This window comes from Pelophylax lessonae (assembly GCF_965119305.1).
Source record: "Pelophylax lessonae genome assembly, chromosome: 13".
NCBI classification, from domain to species: domain Eukaryota; kingdom Metazoa; phylum Chordata; class Amphibia; order Anura; family Ranidae; genus Pelophylax; species Pelophylax lessonae.
This window is the reverse complement of record NC_138780.1, coordinates 126,786,444-126,807,654: the sequence shown is the minus strand read 5'-3', so window position 1 is coordinate 126,807,654 and position 21,211 is coordinate 126,786,444. Positions and strand designations below refer to the sequence as shown.

The 21,211-nt window shown below is 43.8% G+C and overlaps 1 protein-coding gene across 1 annotated transcript in view; it reads left to right on the top strand.

Annotated features, from left to right (window-relative positions):
• The window catches only part of COX16 (cytochrome c oxidase assembly factor COX16), a 165,983-nt gene that overhangs the window by 56,592 nt on the left and 88,180 nt on the right, over positions 1 to 21,211 (top strand). The gene's annotated exons all lie outside the window — the stretch shown is intronic.

Below are 21,211 nucleotides of genomic sequence, written 5' to 3'. Positions count from 1 at the left end.
TTCAATAGTATTAATTCCTTCATCCTCCAGGAACTGGCTGCATAGTCTCGCCACATGAGGCGGGGCATTGTCGTGCACCAGGAGGAATCCAGGACCTACTGCACCAGTATAGAGTCTGGCAATGGGTCCATGGATTTCATCTCAATACCTAATGTCAGTCAGGGTTCCATTGTCTAGCCTGTAGAAGTCTGTGTGTCCTTCCATAGATATGTCTCCCCAGACCATCACTGACCCACCACAAAACCGGTCATGTTGAACGATGTTACAGGCAGCATAATGTTCTCCACGGCTTCTTAAGACCCTTCCACGTCTGTCATATGTGCTCAGGGTGGACCTGCTCTCAGCAGTGAGAAGCACAGGGCGCCAGTGGTGGACCTACCAATTCTAGTGTTCAAAGGCAAATGCCAATCAAGCTGCACGGTGCCGGGCAGTGTGCACAGAACCCACTAGAGGATGTTGGGCCCTCAGGCCACCCTCATGAAGTCTGTTTCTGAATGTTTGGTCATTGACATTCACACCAGTGGTCTGCTGGAGGTCATTTTGTTGGGCTCTGGCAGTGCTCATCGTGTTCTTCCTTGCACAAAGGAGCAGATACCAGTCCTGCTGATGAGTTAAGGATCTTCTACAGCAGTGTCCAGCTCTTCTATAGTAGCTTTCTGTCTGCTGGAATCTCCTCCATGCTCTTGAGACTGTGCTGGGAGACACAGGCAACCTTCTGGCGATGGCACGTATTGATGTGCCATCCTGGAGGAGTTGGACTGGTTGTGCAACCTCTATAGGGTCCAGGTATCGCCTCATGCTACCAGTAGTGACACTGACCCTAGCCAAATGCAAAACTAGTAAAATGCAGTCCAAAAAGATGAGTATGGAACAAAAGTCAGTCACCTCCACCTGTAAAATCATTCCTGTTTTGGAGGTGGTCTCATTGTTGCATATCCTGTGCACCTGTTGTTAATTTTAATAACACCAAAGCAGCTGGAACTGATTTACAACCCCCTCTGCTACTTAACTGACCAGATCAATATCCCAGGGGTTTAATTGACTTGATGCTATACTTTGATTAAAGTGTTCCTTTCATTTTTTTGAGCAATATTTTATACAGTCAGGTCCATAAATATTGGGACATGGAAACAATTCTAATATTTTTGGCTCTATACACCACCACAATGGATTTGAAATGAAACAAACAAGATGTGCTTTAACTGCAGACTTTCAGCTTTAATTTGAGGGTATTTAAATCCAAATCAGATGAAAGGTGTAGGCATTACAACAGTTTGTATATGTGCCTCACACTTTTTAAGGGACCAAAAGTAATGGGACAGTTGGCTGCTCAGCTGTTCCATGGCCAGGTGAAAGCACCACCCAAGAAAGAATGCACCGGTGAGCTCAGCAACACCAAATGACCCAGAAGACCACGGAAAACAACTGTGGTGGATGACCAAAGAATTATTTTCCCGGTGAAGCAAACACCCTTCACAACAGTTGGCCAGATCAAGGACACTCTCCAGGAGGTAGGTGTATGTGTGTCAAATTCAACAATCAAGAGAAGACTTTACCAGAGTGAATACAGAGGGTTCACCACAAGATCTAAACCATTGGTGAGCCTCAAAAACCGGAAGGGCAGATTAGAGTTTGCCAAACAACATCTAAAAAAGCCTTCACAGTTCTGGAACAACCTCCTATGGACAGATGAGATCAAGATCAACTTGTACCATAGTGATGTGAAGAGAAGAGTATGGAGAAGGAAAGGAACTGCTCATGATCCAAAGCATACCACCTCATCAGTGAAACATGGTGGTGGTAGTGTCATGGCGTGGGCATGTATGGCTGCCAATGGAACTGGTTCTCTTGTATGTATTGATGATGTGACTGCTGACAAAAGCAGCAGGATGAAATCTGAAGTGTTTCGGGCAATATTATCTGCTCATATTCAGCCAAATGCTTCAGAACTCATTGGACGGCTCTTCACAGTGCAGATGGACAATGACCCGAAGCATACTGCAAAAGCAACCAACGAGTTTTTTAAGGAAAAGAAATGGAATGTTATGCAATTGCCAAGTCAATCACCTGACCTGAATCCAATTGAGCACGCATTTCACTTGCTGAAGGGAAAATGCCCCAAGAACAAGCAGGAACTGAAGACAGTTGCAGTAGAGGCCTGGCAGAGCATCACCAGGGATGAAACCCAGCGTCTGGTGATGTCTATGCCTTCCAGACTTCAGGCTGTAATTGACTGCAAAGGATTTGCAACCAAGTATTAAAAAGTAAAAGTTTGATTTATGATTGTTAATCTGTCCCATTACTTTTGGTCCCTTTAAAAAGTGGGAGGCACATATACAAACTGTTGTAATTCCTACACCGTTCACCTGATTTGGATGTAAATACCCTCAAATTAAAGCTGGAAAGTCTGCAGTTAAAGCACATCTTGTTTGTTTCATTTCCAATCCATTGTGGTGGTGTATAGAGCCAAAAAGATTAGAATTGTGTCGGTGTCCCAATATTTATGGACCTGACTGTATTTATATATGTGTATATATATATGTATATATATATATATTACTGTCCAGCAGGACTGATTTATTGACATGAGTCATTCCTGCTTGTGTATGTAAATTACAGCTTAACCACTTGCCGCCCGCCCGCCGTCAATTGACGGCGGAGCGGTGCGACCATTATTCTGGGAAGACGTCATATGACGTGATCCCAGAATAGCAGGGCAGGCGCGCGATCGCGTGCGCGCCGTCCTGCACTGCCGGTGTCGGGGTGTCCCCGGGACACCCCCCGTCACCGGCAGGGGGGAAACAACCAATGGGCGTGGCTGTTTCCCACGTGATCGGCTGTGTTCCAATGACACAGCCGATCACAATGGAGGTGCCCACAAGATGACCGCGCATGCGCGATCGGGAGCGCGCAGCACGGTCATGTCGGTGGCACTGTGTTCCGTAGGAACACAGCTGTCACCGGCAGTAGTAAACAGTCACTGACAGTGACTGTTTACTAAGTGATCGGCTGTGAATCCATTCACAGCCGATCACAAAATGTAAACAAAGAGCAGTAACTCACTGTTACTAGCTCTTCTCCCCTCATACAGTTTCCAGTGTGAGGGGAGAAGAGCTAGAAATAGTGAGTTACTGCTCTGTGTACCTGTAAAAAAGTAAAAATCACAAAAATAAAATGTCCCCACACAGTCCTCAGCCCCCCCCAATGTCACCTGTCACCCAAGTCACCTCATCAGTGCCCAGAAATTGACACCCATAAGGCTACGTTCACATGTGAGCGTAGCGATCGCAGGCAGAATCACCGCGATTCTGCCCGCGATCCGGAAATCATTGCAAATCGCGGGGCGCCTGTGCGTTGCCCGTGATTTGCAATAGCACCCCAAATGCTGTGCGATGTTGCCGCCATTTCCCCCTGCCGAATCGTGGTAACATCGCGCACAAACATCGCATGACGCCCAAAAAAGGTACAAGAGCTTCTTTGGGGCGTCATGCGTTGTTTGCGTGATGTTACCGCGATTCGGCAGGCGGAAATCGCAGCAACATCGCACAGCGTTTGGGGTGCTATTGCAAATCACGGGCAACGCACAGGCGCCCCGCGATTTGCAATGATTTCTGGATCGCGGGCAGAATCGCAGTGATTCAGCCCATTATCGCTACGCTCACATGTGGACATAGCCTAAAGTTCACCGGTCACCAGAGACTGCCATCAGTACCGCCGTGCACCATCACCCGTCACCTGTCACCCATCGGTGACCATCACCTGTCACCCCATCAGTCATCGTCATCTGTCACCCTATCAATCATCGTCACTTGTCACCCCATCAGTGATCGTCACTTGTCACCCCATCAATCATCGTCACTTGTCACCCCGTCAGTGATTGTCATCTGTCACCCCATCAATCATCGTCACTTGTCACCTCATCAATCATCGTCACCTGTCACCTCATCAATCATCGTCACCTGTCACCTCATCAGTCATCGTCACCTGTATCCCCATCAGTCATCGTCGCCTGTATCCCCATCAGTCATCGTCACCTGTCACCCCATCAGTCATCGTCACCTGTCACCCCCATCAGTCATTGTCACCTGTTTGCCATATACATGCAATCACTTACTGACCGCCTAACGACTATATGCGTCGGCCATTAAAAGCTAAATACTGGGGTTATGGCAGCAGATAGCTGCCATAACCCCGGTATTTTTTGAAACGGCGGGCGGTCGGCTTTCAGATAAGGGTGGTCCCAGTGGCGGATTCGCCGCGGAATTACCCTTACGCTGCAGGGGAAGAGGTGCCCCCCCCCTCCCGCTGCGTCCCAGACGTTTTCCCAGCTTACCGGACCCGCCGGCAGCGGGGAAAACTATCGGGTCCCGTCCCCTCAGAGACAGGAAGACAAGTGAGGGCAAGATGGCCCTCACTCGACTCTATGGTCTTGGAGGACCGGAGCTACGTCAAAATACGTTGCCTAGCAACCGGTTTAAAGGGTGGCTTTTTTTTTTTTTTTTCCTTTTTCAACAATTTTTTTTTTTTTTCTTTTTTAGTGTAGTTGTGAGGTGTGAGGTCTTTTTGACCCCAGATCTCACAATAAAGAGGACCTGTCATGCCTATTTCTATTACAAGGGATGTTTACATTCCTTTTAATAGGAATAAAAATGATCAAAACATTTTTTTTTTAAACTGTGTAAAAATAAAAAAATAATAAAATAAATAGGGAAAAAAAAAAATTAAAGCGCCCTGTCCCCGTTAGCTCGCGCGCAGAAGCAAACGCATACGCAAGTCCCGCCCACATATGTAAACGGTGTTCAAACCATACATGTGAGGTATCTCCGCGATCGTTAGAGTGAGAGCAATAATTTGAGCCCTTAACCTCCTCTGTAACTCTAAGCTAGTAACCTGCAGAAATTTTTAAAATGTTGCCTATGGGGATTTTTAAGTACCAATGTTTGGCGCCATTCTGTGAGCATGCGCAATTTTGAAGCATGACATGTTGGGTATCTAATTACTCCGCGTAACATTATCTTTCACATTATGGGAAAAAATTGGGCTAAATTTACTGTTTTCTTATTTTTTAGTTAAAAAAAGTGAATTTTTTTTCAAAAAAATCGCATTTGGAAGACTGCTGCGCAAATATGGTGTGATAAAAAATATTGCAACGATCTCCATTTTATTCTCTAGGGTCTCTGCTAAAAAAAAAATATAATGTTTGGGGGTTCTAGCAGTAGTTTTCTAGCAAAAAAAAAAATGATTTTAGCTTGTAAACACCAAGTGTCAAAAATAGGCCCAGTCTTATATTGCATAAATGGACAGCTTTGTGAAAAAAAAATGTGTTTTAATTTTCTTTCCACATTTTCCAAAAACTTGTGGAAAAAAATGACATATTCAAAAGACTCATTATGCCTCAAAAATTATACATTGGGCTGTTTGCTTTCCAAAATGGGGTCATTTTATGGGGGTTTCCATTGTCCTGGTGCTCCAGGGCCTTCAAAAGTGCGATAGGTTGTCAGGAAATTATATGTGTAATTTGTGCTCCTAGAATGCCGGACGGTACTACTTGGATGTTAGGCCTCTGTATGTGGCCAGGCTGTGAAAAAGTCTCACACATGTGGTATCGCCATACTCAGGAGGAGTAGTAGAATGTGTTTTGGGGTGTGGTTGCAAGTATACATATGCTGTGTGAGAGAAATAACCTGTTAATACGTCAATTTGTAAAAAAAAAAAAAAAAAAAATCTTCATTTTGCAAAGAGTTGTGGGAAAAAATGACAACTTCAAAAAACTCACCATGCCCCTTTTTAAATACCTTGGAATGTCTACTTTCCAAAAAGGGGTCATTTGGGGGGTATTTGTACTTTCCTGACTTTTTAGTGTCTCAAGAAATGAGATAGGCCTTCAGTACATCAGGTGTGAGATCAAGTGTGATCAATTTTCAATGATTCGCACCATAGCTTGTGGACTCTATAACTTTCACAAAGACCAAATAATATACACTTATTTGGGTTATTTTTACCAAAGATAAGTAGCAGTATAAATTTTGGCCAAAATTTGTGAAGAAAAATTACTCATTTGCTAAATTTTATGACAGAAACAAAGAAAAATGCGTTTTTTCACAATATTTTCAGTCTTTTTTTATTTATAGCACAAAAAATAAAAAACCCAGTAGTGATTAAATACCATCAAAAGAAAGCTCTATTTGTGTGAAAAAAGGTGATCTTCTTGCACCACAAACCAAAAACACTATTTAATTAATTTTTAATATTCAAAGCAAACCCCCCCCCCCCCTCCATCAATGTCTCCATGCTTTATTTTTTTGAAAATTCACTTTAAAAAAACACCGCCTAGCATTTCTGGTGGTGGCCGTTTTGAGTTAGGGCTAATTATTCATGTAGTATTTACTTCCTGGAATCCATCTACCTTTAGTTTAAGCAGAGTTAGCTTAGCTGAGAAAACCCCTCTTCCTCTCCTCCCCTCCTGAAAACTTCTCGGATGTATGACATAATTTGCTTAGGCAAGAAACCAGGAAATAACTGAAAAAATTTAAGAAAAAAAAAAGTTAAAAACAAGTAAATTATCAAAGTAAATCATAAGTAGAAATCATAAGAAAATATCTATTTACTTATGCTAGAGAGTTAGAAATAATCAATGATTATTGCGAGAGTGAAGTTCCACTCTGATATTGAGGTCTGTGAACAGTGGCATTTTTTATCGCAGACTGTAGAGGAGGGATGTAAATGTGGAAAGCAGCCAAGAGCTCCTACAGTACTAGAAATACAAAATGTTTTCTTTTCAGATATTTTATTGTTTTTCAAATAGAAATGCAGCAGGAAGTAAATTTGCGGTCGCAACCGGGACAGCCAAAAGGTACAGTAGGATGTACAATGACCTTTAATGATGATTAGGAGCTAAATGCAGTTAGTGTTAAGCTTACAAGATATAGACCTATAGCATGAAGTCTCCAGAGAAGCCATACAAGAACAGCGTTTAAACAAAAGAGTGAATAGTATCGAACAACATTATCTTAATGGAAGATGAAAGGTCTTGGAGATTATATTTCTATCTGAAGAAGCTCATAGCTGCTTTTTGTGCGTGGGTGGGCTGCTTCTGGGGTACCGAATAGGCATTGTTGAGAGCAGAGTGGTTTTATTATTTTTTATTATTTTTTTTATTTTTTCTAGTTTATTTTTTCAGAGTGGTCATAGGGTATCCTATGCTTGCCCTAATGCGACTTAGGACGTAGGCTAGGAGAATTGAGAATGGGACGGACTAGAGGGTGTAAGGGGGAAGACGTATTTAGGGAGTGGGAGCCGAGCTGAAGATCTCTCGAAATACAACCTTTTTAATCTATACCTGAATGGACTAATTTAAAATGTTTTTATTTTAGTTTTTAGTCCTGGTGATTCTCAAGAAAGGAGTTATGTACACTATATGTACACTATATGTTTCCTTTAAATGCACATTTTACTTTTATTTTCCAGTGAGCTATACAACTTTAACCCGGTGGAGTCACTTGGGGAAATTCTATTTTCTAACAATACCACTACAAGTTTTAGATTTATCGGCCTCATTACTGTTTAAATAAATCGTTTTTCTTTCCTTTTAATAATCTGGTAAAAGCATCCCGTGACCTAAATGTGCAGAACCTTTTCCTTTAAGACAGTAAAACAACCCCCCCAGCACAATTTATAGTGGCAATCACAGTACTGAGAGGGAGAGATAAATTGTGTGTAACCTGCAGTGCTCCCGGAGGCAGAGATGTATAGTTTCAATTGATGAGCTATGGGTTAGAGTAAGGTCAGGTGGTAAGCTTTTTTTTTTTTATTGGTGAACAAGTTATTTACTGGTGAAGGTGTTCATAAGCACCACACTTAACTGTAGTAGAAATATGCAGAATTCCAGCTAAATTTCCAGCAATTTCACATTTTACTTTAATGCAACTCCAACATAACTGATGTTTTATTCACTTGCTGTCCAAATGTTTTTTTTTTTTTTTGTTTTGCCTTGAATGAATGCAAAATGTTCTCTGATTGGACAAGGTGGAGAGTGGAATGTCACTACCCCACCTCTCCACCTTGTCAAATCAGAGAATACTTTACAATCATACAAGAAAATGCAAACAGCCAACCTATTGTGCTCAGAAAGTAGCAGGACAGCCAATCCTTGCGGGACCCAGCAGCATGTGTAGATCCTTGGAGTAGCTGTTCCTACTTCAATGATTTCCAGCTTCCATTGGACATTCGCCCACTGGATGAAGGCTGACCAGCAAGTGAAACGCCTTGAGAGGTCGCATAGGCCTGGTCACTACAACAGTCATGACCAAAGTTGCAGCGTACCTCAGGCCGCCGCGCCCCCATTCCAAGATGGCGCCCGCCTGGTGACCATGCTATGATGAGTAGTGTCCCCCCTTCTTTCCTGCGGAATTGCTGGGGTGGTTGCGGGCTCCTCCTGTGTCATTCCTCCCCCTTGTGCTTCCCCCTTCTCCTTTGCGGGGTTCCCATCTAAGTTGGGGCCCTCATCTGTCCCCTGTTCCCCCCCCTGGCCCCTTGTGAGGGCATGCATGGTTCTGGGCTGGAGAAGTGGTGGGTGATGCCACTGTCAGCCCCCTGTAGGGGGTGTCTGTACCTGGTGCTGCAGGGGGGTCCCCCTCCTGGGGTCTGTGAACTTTTCCCTGGGGGTCTAGGTCCCGTGCAGCCCAGCGTGGTGCCGCCATTTTGCCGTAATCTCTTTATTCCCGGCTTCGGCGGCCATGTTTGCGTAGTCCAGCGGCCAGGTTTTTGGTTTCACCATAGAGTTTCAATTGCAGCCATTTTACTGTAGTCTGATGCAGTGCGGAGGCCTCTAGTGTCAGGTCAGTGTTTCCTCTTCCCCTTCCCGCAGTGTGGCAGACCGTTTTGGCGCTCTCCAGCTCGGGTGGTGAGTCTCTGGAGGTATATATCCTTCCTCTGCTGTATACAGCACTGCGGGTGCACTGTTTCTTGTGGTGCCCCAGCGGTGCACGGGGGGGGGGGCGCTCCTGTTTTTTTTTTTTTTTTAAATAAAATTTTTTCTTTGCTGAGCAGCGTGGATCCGTTCAACTCTTTATGGTCATGGAGCACGTTTCACCACCCGATCCACTCCTGGAAGCTGCGGGACCCTCTGGGTCTCAGTCTGCCCTGGCGGCCATGACGGCAGCCCTGCAGTTGCTAGATATGGCCCTGCAAAGGAGAAGCGCCCCCCGCCTTCACCTGTATACCTGTATCCTCTGCTTCCTCAGATTCTGAGGTGGATTTAACCGCCGTGGACGAGAGTCAGTCCACTGGGTCTGCGTCCACGCACACTGATCGCTCTTATAGTGAAAATTAATCCTCCTCTGCAGCCGCGCATGAAAAAGCGCTGGTGGAGGCCCTGAGTGTATCAGTGCGGGAAATCTTAAAGTTGGAGGACCCAGCTGCTGCTGAGTTGGCGACGCCGGTGCAATTTGGCACCCGCAAATCTTCCAAGGTGAACAAGGTGTTTCCCTTTCCTGCCTATTTTGATGAGATTATCACTAGTCAGTGGGGTTCCCCTGAAACACATGGTTGTTATACCTAAGCATTTTGCTAGAAGATATTCCTTTGAGGAGTCTCTTCTGAAGAAACTAGCGGTTCCACCATTGGTGGACTCCCAGGTTTCCAGGCTAAATGAGCCTTTTGCCGGTGGAAGATTCCCTGTCTTTTTAAGGACCCACGTGGACAAAAAGCTGAGGCTCTGGTCCGGTACCTCTTCACCGTGGCTGGTTACATTTTTAAGACCGGTGTTTGCTATCACCTTGGTATCCCAGACCTTAATGGAATGGACTAAGATTTTGCACCAGGATCTGGAGGGGAGTCAACACCCTTCTGAGCTGGCAGACCTGGCGAGTGAATAAAACCTTCACCGCATAATCTGGTTGAAGTACTGGTCAGCTGATCAAGCTTCTAAAAAGGTGCTGACTGATCTTCCTTTTGTAGGTGACCGTCTTTTCTGTGCTTCTGTGGAAGAGATCATTAGGGGTCTAACGGGAGGTAAGAGTACATTACTTCTGCAGGGTGCTAATGGCAAGGAACCTCGCCTCAAGCGGGGTCCCTTCTTTTCGGCTCACAAGCGACCCTTTCGTCCGGCTTGCTCGCATAAAAAGGGCTCGAGATCCACCTGTAACTTTGTGGGAGGCTCCAAGAGACCCTTGAATGGTAAGTCCAAAGCTGACGCTTCTGGTTCCGCAGACAAGTCTTCCCCAGCCTCAAGGGGCACCCTCAGCTGTGTCTGGGGTGGGGGGACGTCCTTGCTTCTTTCCGGAAACATTGCTCATTCAGGACAAATAGGTCCACAAACTGATTTGGTTCGGTTACAAGATTGAGTTTCGGTCCTTGCCTCCGGCAAAGTTTTTTCCTTCCAACTAACGCCTGTCTCCAGAGCGGCTACAGAGCCTCTACAGGGCAGTGCAGGACCTGTTGGCACAAGGAGTTATTGTGCCTGTTCCAGAGTCAGAACATTTCCAAGGTTTTTTTTTTTTATTAATTTTTTTTTCATTTTAAACATTTTATTGGTTTTTATGCGCTCATACATAGTCAACAAAGAAACAAATAGCACATTCTACCTGAGTAAACGTGGCAATCAGCCAACTGATGCAGTTAAGTTACATAGCATGAAGCAATCAATATGCAGGTTAAGAACTTCTGTGCAGAAATTTGTATTGTATAAGATGATCTCATGCTAACACCAACCTAGAAAAGGTAGGTCCCCCGATGCCATCATAATCATCACCGTCTAGTTGTAGAAAATCCATCACTTATGCAGAGCGACAAGCCGAGAAAACACTAGGGTATCTATAAACAACTGCTTATAAATGGAGGATACACCTTTAGTGAGATACCCATCTCTAAACAAGGATTCCAAGCCACTAACCTATACACTCAACCTGGAGGAACCAAATGGGGTATAGAAGGTGTGTCTACACTGGAGATATCTAAAGAGATGAGAGTTGGGGAGCTAATATTGAAGTTAAAGTGCATCAAATGGCAGGAGCGCCCCATTCCCCACTACCAAACCCATTGTTTTAATGTGCTTTTAATGTGTCGTTGCACACTTTCACAAAGGTCTATAAAGAGGATGCGTTGGCATCTGCAGATGCTTCCTTTTGGCTGCAATGTTTTGCAGGCTGCTGTTTAGAGGACCTGGTCCTCTTTGAGGGTGTATTGTTCTTTTGAGGTGGGCTCCAGTTGTTTTGGTTGAGCTCCTGTTTACCTGGTTGGCTATAGTTTAGCCTTGGGAATTTCTTTTTCCCTATTCCCCCCTTTGGTTAAGAAGATCAGGAGCTTTGTCCGTCAATGAACGAAAGAGAAAATGACATTCTTGACTTACTGAGGAGTTGTAATTCTTCTGAAACTGCTTGTAACAAAACTGAGTATCTATAGCAGAGAGAGGGAGTATACCCCCTGGGACTGCCCATAGGCGTAGCCAGACTTTTTTTCTGCCTAGTGTCCTGCTCCTGTAGGGGGCAGTATAACCCAATTGTTAAGAAGATCAGGAGCTGTGTCCATGAGTGAACATCAGAGAAATGGATTTTCCGGTAGGTCAAAAATCACATTATTTCACTCAACAAAAGTTTATGGCCACCAACATTAAAGTGAAAGGCAACTGCCGAATGGTTGCATCAAGATATTGCACTTTGCACATTTCTCTTTGTATTTATTTAAGAAGCCCTTATGTAGCTCATTTATAAGAGCCCAGAAAAACCCATGTTCACTATTCTTCTATGTATTACAGAACTGTCCTCTTGCAATAACTCTGGGTAATAGTCATTAATACTAAGCTTAAGCTTTTGATGAGGCCGGATGTTTAAGCTGGAAACTCTGTTTGATTTAATGAAATCATCAAGTGCTTCGTGCCTATATGGGATTGTGAGACCCGTAATTGGATCACAGTCGGTGTTCTGCGCTGCCAAACAGTGATTTAGGTCACATCTAAAACAACAAAATTGAACTAAGAGAGTGATTCAGAATGAGAGAAATTAAAGATCCTTTGAGAAAGTGTGTGTCGGGGTTCTATTTGCTTTTATGACTTTTCAAGTACTAATCCTGTTTCAGAGTAGGAGGTTTCAGCTCTTTCGACATCTATCAGTTTAGCTAATGAACATTAAAACAGAGACCATCTGGAAATCAAAATATGTTCAGTTTTTTAATTGTGAAAATATAACTTCTAGAATTGCAGAAGGTAACTGATTCTTGAGCTCAGTGATAGTCTTACAGCAGTCACTGTGGGTGGATATCGATGAGGTTGGCTCTCAATGAATAGAACTGCCTGAACACCTACACATTGGACCAACCAGGTTTTTTTTTTTTTTTTCGGCCATAGATAACCCAGTGTACATCCTCTTGGATGGCCAAATCTGACAGATATGGGCAGTTTAGGTAGGTTACACGTTCTAGATTGTAAGCTCTAACGAGCAGGGCCCTCTAATTCCTCCTGTATTGAATTGTATTGTAACTGTATTGTCTTCCCTCACATTGTAAAGCGCTGCGCAAACTGTTGGCGCTATATAAATCCTGTATAATAATAATAATATCACAGTTAGAAAAACAGTAATTGGAAAGTCCTATGCATGTGCAACTTCTAAACAGTCTCACCTTCCATCCTAGCTATTCAGTATCCAATTAAATATCTATCCACTTACAAAGCTGGCAGCAGCACACATACAAAGTAAAAATTGGCAGTGAATGTTTAAAATGACCTTTCTCTGCAGATAATCTATACATATATGGCTCCCTAATGGTATTCTCATTAACCTTAGGATATTCTTTCTGTTTGGGCAACATTTGGATAATGAAGTAATATTCAGCATTTACTTTTTGTTAACCTATACTCTAATAAGGTAGGGCTACTTCTCCCTCTAAAGTTATACCATTCACAGTCTAGTTTAGACACATCCTTCCAAATATCTCTTGCCACTAAAGCTTAAACCCTTTTATGGCACAATTAATTTTCAACAGTTTTGCAAAAAGTAAATACAAACTCCAACTGTCAACTAAAACCCTCCCCGTTTGTATCACCCTAACTGCAAGGTTAAGTGCTACCAACAGTCTCTGCATTTCAGCGTCACCATCCCAGCCTGTCCGGCCCGCTTCACTTTGGCTAGCAAGTCTGCTACATTGTCTGCTCGGTTGGTCTGCATATGCTTACCTAGGTAAGACAAGCACATGGTGGGAGATATTGTTTTTTGAGGTGCCACCAGTTCCCCAAAATCCTTGAGTACTGCCAAAACCACTTTTAGCAGGATCTAACATTCATTATTGCCCACTTTCCCTAATAGCAGAAAATTATCCATGTAGTGTGTGGTAGACATAAATGTATGTAGAATTTACAGTCCAGTTAGTAATTTGTGTTTACAATCCAGTTTTTGGGTCTAAAAGCAGCAGTTTATTGCATACTCATATGTCTGTTTTTGCCAACTCCGCATTCCTCCCCATTTCCTTCTCTGCACGCTCTGCCCACTGTGACGTCATTCATTGGTATGAAGGGTATCAAATTGATGTTTACCACTATCCTTTTTGAGCACTGCCCCTAACAGTGATGCCACCAAAACTCAACTCATCCCTCCCGGATCAATTATGTTGCCTCCTTATTTAGGTATGTTTGTAGCTAAGTTGTCAACTTGTGCACCTTTTAATAGGTGTCACTGCTATTCCCAGGAGCACAAAAAGGGTTTCTCTCCCCCAAGAATGTGCTTGAACTTGCATGCAAACTCGCTCCTGCAATGCTTCTCATTATAATCCCAGCAGAGCGCTCTCGACTTGTAAGTCAATGACAACTGTTTCACTGGCCCAGATTCAGATGTCCCTCACTTTGTACCAGCCTTGGCCATAAGTCAAGAATCCCTCTGACCAATGCAAATCTAACCTTCGCCCCCATGTACGTTCATCCTATTAAAGTCTGACCAATATTTTATACCATAGAACGACTCTACATGAATGATCAGACTAAAGTATATTATCAAGTTCATGCAATGCTTAGGAATTTTTTCTATAATCCCCTTCCGACCTTCCTCTGTACTTGTTCCCTGTGGCTTGGCTTGCATTTCTTCCCTTCTGAGAATCTCTTATCACCTTATCCATGTTCTTGGATAGGTGACAGTGAATTGCTAACAGGGAGGCAGCATGAGTGTCTGCTTCGATGACCACTTTCACCTTCTTAACTAGCTTGTCAACCTCCTCCTCTCTGTCTTTCCCCGACCCTCTTAGCTTTGAACAATTTCTGAATTGCCCATAAACTCTTCCCTCAGAGGTATCTTCCTCAACATCTGATGTAATTAAATTGGTTACAGATTTGACCTCACCCAAATACTCCATGCTATTTCCTTGTCCATCTCCTTTTAGATATCATCACTTCCAGTCACTCTTAATGATCACCTCTACACCCGCTGATCCACCCTGTGTTCCTGCAAGATAAAAAGAAAGAAACACAGTATCCACTTTCAATTATTGTACATTGCTGCACCATTACTGCTATCTGCAATGGCTGGGCTTCCCCTCTGCTATATGACCCCTTACTTTTGGCTCCATCAATGGCAAAATAAATTCCACATTGCATTCGCAACTGCTTGACTGGCAAACACACAACAGGTACCCCACCAACACCCTGGACTGTAAATTTAGTGACCTTTGGCCATATATACAAGCCCTGACCTACTTAAAGTCCCTCACAAACTATTGGAGGGAACATTTACTTCTCCCCCCTCCTCACCCCGAAACTGCCATGCAGCTGACCTCGACACACCCCGCTCTTCTGGCTGCCCAAAAACTGTAAATCCTCTAATGCATGGGTGTCCAACCTTTCGGCTTCTCTGGGCCACATTGAGTGTAGAGAAATTTTCTCGGGCCGCATATAAAATTATACTATAGTTAAGTTCTATAAGTAATAAAACGCTGCCACGCCCTTTCCGGCACTGCGCCCTCCCCCCTCCCCTGCACTAATTTAACACAACTAGAGGATGATCAAATGAAATGCAATCAGTAGACAGAGGTTTACGTCTTCTGAGAGATTTTAAAGAAACAGTGATTTGAAGTGATCAGCGTCTACAGATCAGTGTCTACAATTATGTGTTGGGGGATAGTTGCACCCCTAGCACATATGACTTAGGCAGCCAGAAAATGTCATGTCCTTATTCATACATGTATGAACAAGGACATGACATATTATGACAAAACACAACTGGTTATTAAAAAAACATATTGCAACAATTTACACACACTAATGCACATACCTTTTCTACTTATTTTGCAGACTGTTGGCGGTTACTGCTGGCGGGTAATGCTGGTCGTGTGGGTACTGCTGGTCATGACGTTGGGTACTGCTGGAGGAAGCAGCGGCTGCAGTAGAGAGCAGAGCCGTTGCTTCCTGTATGGCTCCTGTCACAGATGGAGTGCATTTCATATCACTCCGCCTGAGACAGAGCCAGAACTATACAGGAGTAACAGGCTCTGTCACTGACTGCAGACATCCTAAGTCTTCCGCAGCAGCTGGGGGATCGCACGGCACTTGCAGCCTAGTGCGTGCCCATCCAATGCAGCCTAAACCGTGCCATCCAATGCAACGTCACCAGTGCCTGCCCATCCAATGCAGCCTGATCAGTGCCCAACAATGCAGCCTCACCAGTGCATGCTCATCCAATGCAGCCTGACCAGTACATGCCCACCCAATGAAACCTGATCAGTGCCCATCCAATGCAGCCTCACCAGTGCACATCCAATGCAGCTTCACCAGTGCATGCCTATCCAATGCAGCCTCACTAGTGTATGCACATCCAATGCAGCTTCACCAGTGCATGCCCATCCAATGCAGCCTCACCAGTGCATGCCCATCCAATTTAGTCTGCAATGAAGAGAGAGGAGAGCCGATGGATTGCGGGGATCTCCCGCTTACCCAGCGACCGCTGTCATACAAAGTCCTGCCTCCTGGACCGGCTCCTATGATAGAAGTCACCAATGTGCTGTCTATCATAGTCCAGGAAGCGGGGCTTCCTATGACAACGACCGCTGTGTAAGCAGGAGATCCCCGATCAGCTTGTAATCCAACAGCGCTCCTCCTCCCCTCCAAGGCAGCCTCTGCCTACAGTTAGTTGGAAGCCACTGTGGCTGTGCCCCCGACTCAACTTCCTTCCTCCCCAGCAAAAAAAGTAATAATTGTCAGGGGGCAGTTGGCTGTGGTTCTGGGCCGCATGCGGCCCTCGGGCCGCAGGTTGAACATGCCTGCTCTAATGGGTTTGGAAAAAAGGAGGACTCCACCTAATGACTCCCTTCCCCCATGCTTTACCAGTAGCCTGAATACGGGGCTAAATTCGAGTACCATTTTGTACAGTGTTCAACACCGTCCAGCCACAGTGTATTTCAGCCTGCCATAGAGCTTGACAGGTTGCAGGCAGTGGGACTGGACCTGCACCTCTGCCTCCTGGCTTACTAAAATTCTGGAATTGGATGTGCATGGGCTAAACGCCTATTGTGCAGGTAACCTAAGGATTACGTTTATTGAGAGGAACAAGTTTAAAGAAGGGGTTGGGCTCTGTCTGTGCCAGATACTGCCAGCATTGAAAGATAAAGTACTGACTGCGTTACCCCAGCAGAACAGGTTGTATTTTGTTTCTGAAATGCTCTTAGTTTAAATGTAGAAGATGCTTAGCAGGGCTAAATGTTGCCTGCAATTGAAATACATTTTCTTTAACTTTAACCTTTAAGCTAGCTAATAAAGTGGCTGTATTGTTGGAAGCTTTCCTATAGCCATGTGTAAGCTTTTTTGCATGCTTTCTCTTTTCAGCTCTTTGCCTGATTTTACTTTTTATTTAGGAACAACCTGCCAGATCCAGTTGCCATTTCCTAATGTTCACAGCACAGTGACACCACTCATTTTTAATGGTCTAAATAGGTGATGTACATCCAAACAACTGTGTAGAGAAGAAGCAATCTGTGCCCATCAGATAATGATGTGAAATTGTGATACATTTTTTGTACTCCTTTGACCTCTGCATCTTTCACTGAATTAAACTGCCAGACAGTGATCTAATCCATCTGAACGCATACAGCTCTGTGTACAAGCAGGCCTGGTGTGTGTGACCTGTGCTCCTCTGATGGACAGGTGGAGTTTATTCTACAGCTCTCCTGCATTACAAAGGAAAAAGGAGTATTTATTTGCGGTTTGTGTGTCTGCTAGGGAAATTTACCCTATTTGTCCCGGTGACCATTGTCGTGGGGGACCGTATGGAGAAGAATCCTACATTTTGAGTTGTCAGAGTAGGAATAGAGGAGAAATCCTCCTAACGGGACGTTAGAAAGTGAAGGAAATTATTAGGACACAGATGGGAAAAAAATATGGTTTTGAAAGCCCAGGTACATTCCAGCTGCATCAAAACAAAAGACGTGCAACATAGTGCGCCTGTGTTGGAGAGGATTTGTGACTTGTGTGAGAAACTGGAAAATCGCAATTTGGCAATGTTGCTGTTTCTAGGCCCTACACGGTAGCACAGATATAAACCGCAGATCTGCACACCAGGCTGACTCCCTCCGATAAGCACCTGTACAGACACTTACCAGAGGAAGACTGATCTGGGAGTTCTTCTGCCTAAATGAGTAGAGAAGATGATGCAGCCAGTAGGTTCCCTCTGATGAGTGTCTGGACGAACACTAACCAAAGGGTCAGGCAGCAGAAAGCTCTGTGTTGCTCTGCCTCCTGCATTTTTCTCTTTCCCAGGTGATCACTTCTTGATCATGGGAGGAAGAGGACAAGAAGCGATAGTGCACTGCTATAGTCACCTGCACAGTGGGGTGTGCGCTGTCACTGTACAATAAGGGATTATAAACTTGGCACCTTGAAGGACCTCTGTTTATTTAGGGGCACAGTGTGCACTTTTGTTGCAATCGTTTTATTTACTTTATATAAATATCTATAATTTGTACTCTATTATCTTCTCAATCATGTGTTTTGACACATTGGGAGGAACTTATCAAAACTGGAGCAGACAGAATCTGAAGCTGACAGATTCTGGAGGAGCCGTGCATGGCAACCAGTCAGCTTCTATCTTCAACTTGTAGAGTTAAGGCCCGTACACACGATAAGAAAATCTGTAGGGAAAATTCGTCCGACGACCGATCTGCCGATTTTCGGATTGTTAGTACAGTGCTTTCGACAGCCAACTCCGACTTTTCGGCTGACAAAATCCTGATGTGCAGGCTATATAATTTTTGTCGTCCGCAATACAACGTTCGATTTTCGTCTGATTAGTACAGATTTCGACGGAAAAAAATATTAAGAGCAAGACTAGGCATGCTCAGAGACGAAAGAACACATACAAAGCAATCCAACACAAGACATCACTTCTGAAGCAGAATTCTGTCGTACGGGAAAATTTGTATGAAAATAACCTCTTCACTTTCCACATCAGACTAGCATGCCACAAAAAATGGATGACAGATCGTTCGATAATCTGATCGTGTGTACGGGGCTTTAAGCTGCAAAAATAAAAGATTTAAGCTGATTGGCTGCCAAACACAGCTGGCGTAGATTCTGGCTGCTCCAGTTTTGTGTATTTTATACACAGTCAGGTGTAGCAGGCACTGCCAATATCCAGGTGAATGCTTGCACTTTTCTTTAAAAATTACTCAGGAATGTCATTATTTGTTTTCTAGTTACCTGAGACTAGATAACATTTTTCCTTACCACAGGAGAGACATCCTTATACCTGTAAACACATATACTATAACAAAGGTGATATATTTTGACAGATTTAGTGGTCTTTTGACTTTATTGCTAATTTTTCCTTTTTTCCACTTTACACTGTTTGCTTCTACTTACAGTACGTACAGTATTTACTAGATAAATAGCTATTAAGCCTGCACCCTTAAAGTGTTTGTAAACCCTCACATATACCCAGTGACGTTAACAGCCTCAGATGAAACAAATCCTCATACATAAGTTTTACTTGTTTTTCTGCAGCCCTCTCTTCCCTACATCCCTTCAAAAGGGCAGAAACGTATTAAAATCCTACTTCATCTGTCAGGAGCAGAGAGGAGGGGTGGATAGGCTGCAGTTACACTGAGTGAGATCTGATTGGGGGAAAGGAACACACCCCCTCCAAACAGCAGAAGAACTGTGTTCTGACTAGGCAAGCTACATGCTCAGCTTCCTCTCCAACACAAATATTATCTCACGTGCTGAGAAATTTTGTCAGAAGTGACTCATGCTGGTAACAGAAGAACAAAGCACCAGAGAGAAACAACACTTAGAGCTTTGGAGAGAGATGCGTAAACACTACAGATATATGTGCTTTGCTCAGATTCTATGACTGAGGTTTACTGCCAATTTAAAGTGGTTCTAAAGCCTTACATTTTTTTTTACCTTAATGCATGCTATGCATTAGGGTAAAACACCTTCTGTGCTGCATGATTTCCCCCCCCCCCTGTTTTTACTTACCCGAGCCAGATTTTGATCCAGTGCTGTTCACTAGAGCAGCAGCTCTTCCAGCTCTCTCTCTCCTCTCAGGGCAGATTGAATGATTCCCGCTGCTTTAAATCAAATCCTGTAACGAGGGACCGGGGAACAGGACCGACCCGCCCTGTCTGGGTCTATAGACTGGCCAAGGAGGAGGAGCCAGGGGTTGCTGGCAGGGGACCCGTGAACAGGAGCATCAGGGCTGCTCTGTGCAAAACCATTGCACACAGCGGGTAAGTAATACATGTTTATTATTTTAATTTAAAAAAATCCAAAGCTTTATTATCACTGTAAAATGAACCTGATCTAGCACAAAAAGTTCCTAAGGTAAATAAAACAAAAACTTTCTGAAATATAGGCAGCACAAGTGCTTTTGGCAACACATATTTAAATCTCCATAGATTTTCTAAAGTATGTATTATGAGGACCTAGCTACACCATCCAATCAGTTTCTATCCAAGGCAGGCACGCTTTTGCACAACATAGTTGTTAGCAGATCTAAAGGAGACATCATATTGTAATGTGTGGTAAGATTTAGTCTTCAAACTGATCCCTGTGGAATACCTTTTTATTTTAAAGTGTCACTAAACCCACATCCTAAAAAAACTATCCATAAATGCTGTATTACATTCTGTTCATACTTAGTCAGTCACTATGAGATTTGTTGTCTGTATTCTGCAAGAAACCTGTTTGATCCCGCTGCTCTCTATCTCCACCTTCTTTTTATGTCTCCAATTCAGCTAGGGATTTTGCAGCTGTGGTGGCAACTCTGCACATGCTCAGTTTTCAGTGAGTTTCTATGCTGAGCATTTCCTCCCTATTGCATCTGAGCAGCCCATGAAACTATAGACTCAAACATGTGGGTGTATACACAGTGGTAAATGACAGACCACTCCCTCGCTCCTCTTCCATGCCCACTAACCAGCTAAACCCAATGGGGGTAGGATATTACATGAAGATTGAGTGAGGCCTCACCTCCCTCTTAGTAAAAGACACAGGCTGGGGGGAAATGGCACAGCCTGTGATGGGCAGAAATCCGCCCACACCATGTTATTGCCATAAAATAATAAATATTTGATTTAAAATATATATTTGTATGACCATTTAAAACAGTTTATTGACATTTATTTATACTCTGTATTCAAAAGGCTTTTTTTTGTGTGACCAGCAGCAGAAGCTCCTCCTGGTTATGTTTCCTTGCAGACAGGCTGGGAGAGAGCTGGGTCATGTGACAGCTGTATATTGATAAGGAAGAAGGTACATTGATTTTTTTTTTTTAAATTAAAATACCGTATTTTCCGGCGTATAAGCCGACCCCCCCCGAATTTTCAAGTTAAAACATAGGTTTTGTGCTATACTCGCGGTATAAGACTACCCCCCCTTCCGAAGCAAGGCAACACCATTGAAAAACATCAGATTTCTCATAGATCTCCAAGGTATCTCAAGTACTGTAATACATGTAATCTCTCATAATATCTCCAGGGTAACCTAAGTATAAGTATTACCAGTAGATGTAATCTCAAGACGCTGGCTGTGTGGGATGTACCATAGCTTCGGCTACATACAGTATACCGCTCTGAGCCAATCACAGTGAGCCATGTATTCTATTATTGAATGCAAAGCCTGCTCGGATTGACTCAGAGAGGCGGGCTGATGTTACTCCGCCAATCCGAGAAGGCTTTGCATTCAATAATAGAATACATCACTCTCCGTGATTGGCTCAGCACGGTACACTGTATGTAGCCGAAGCTA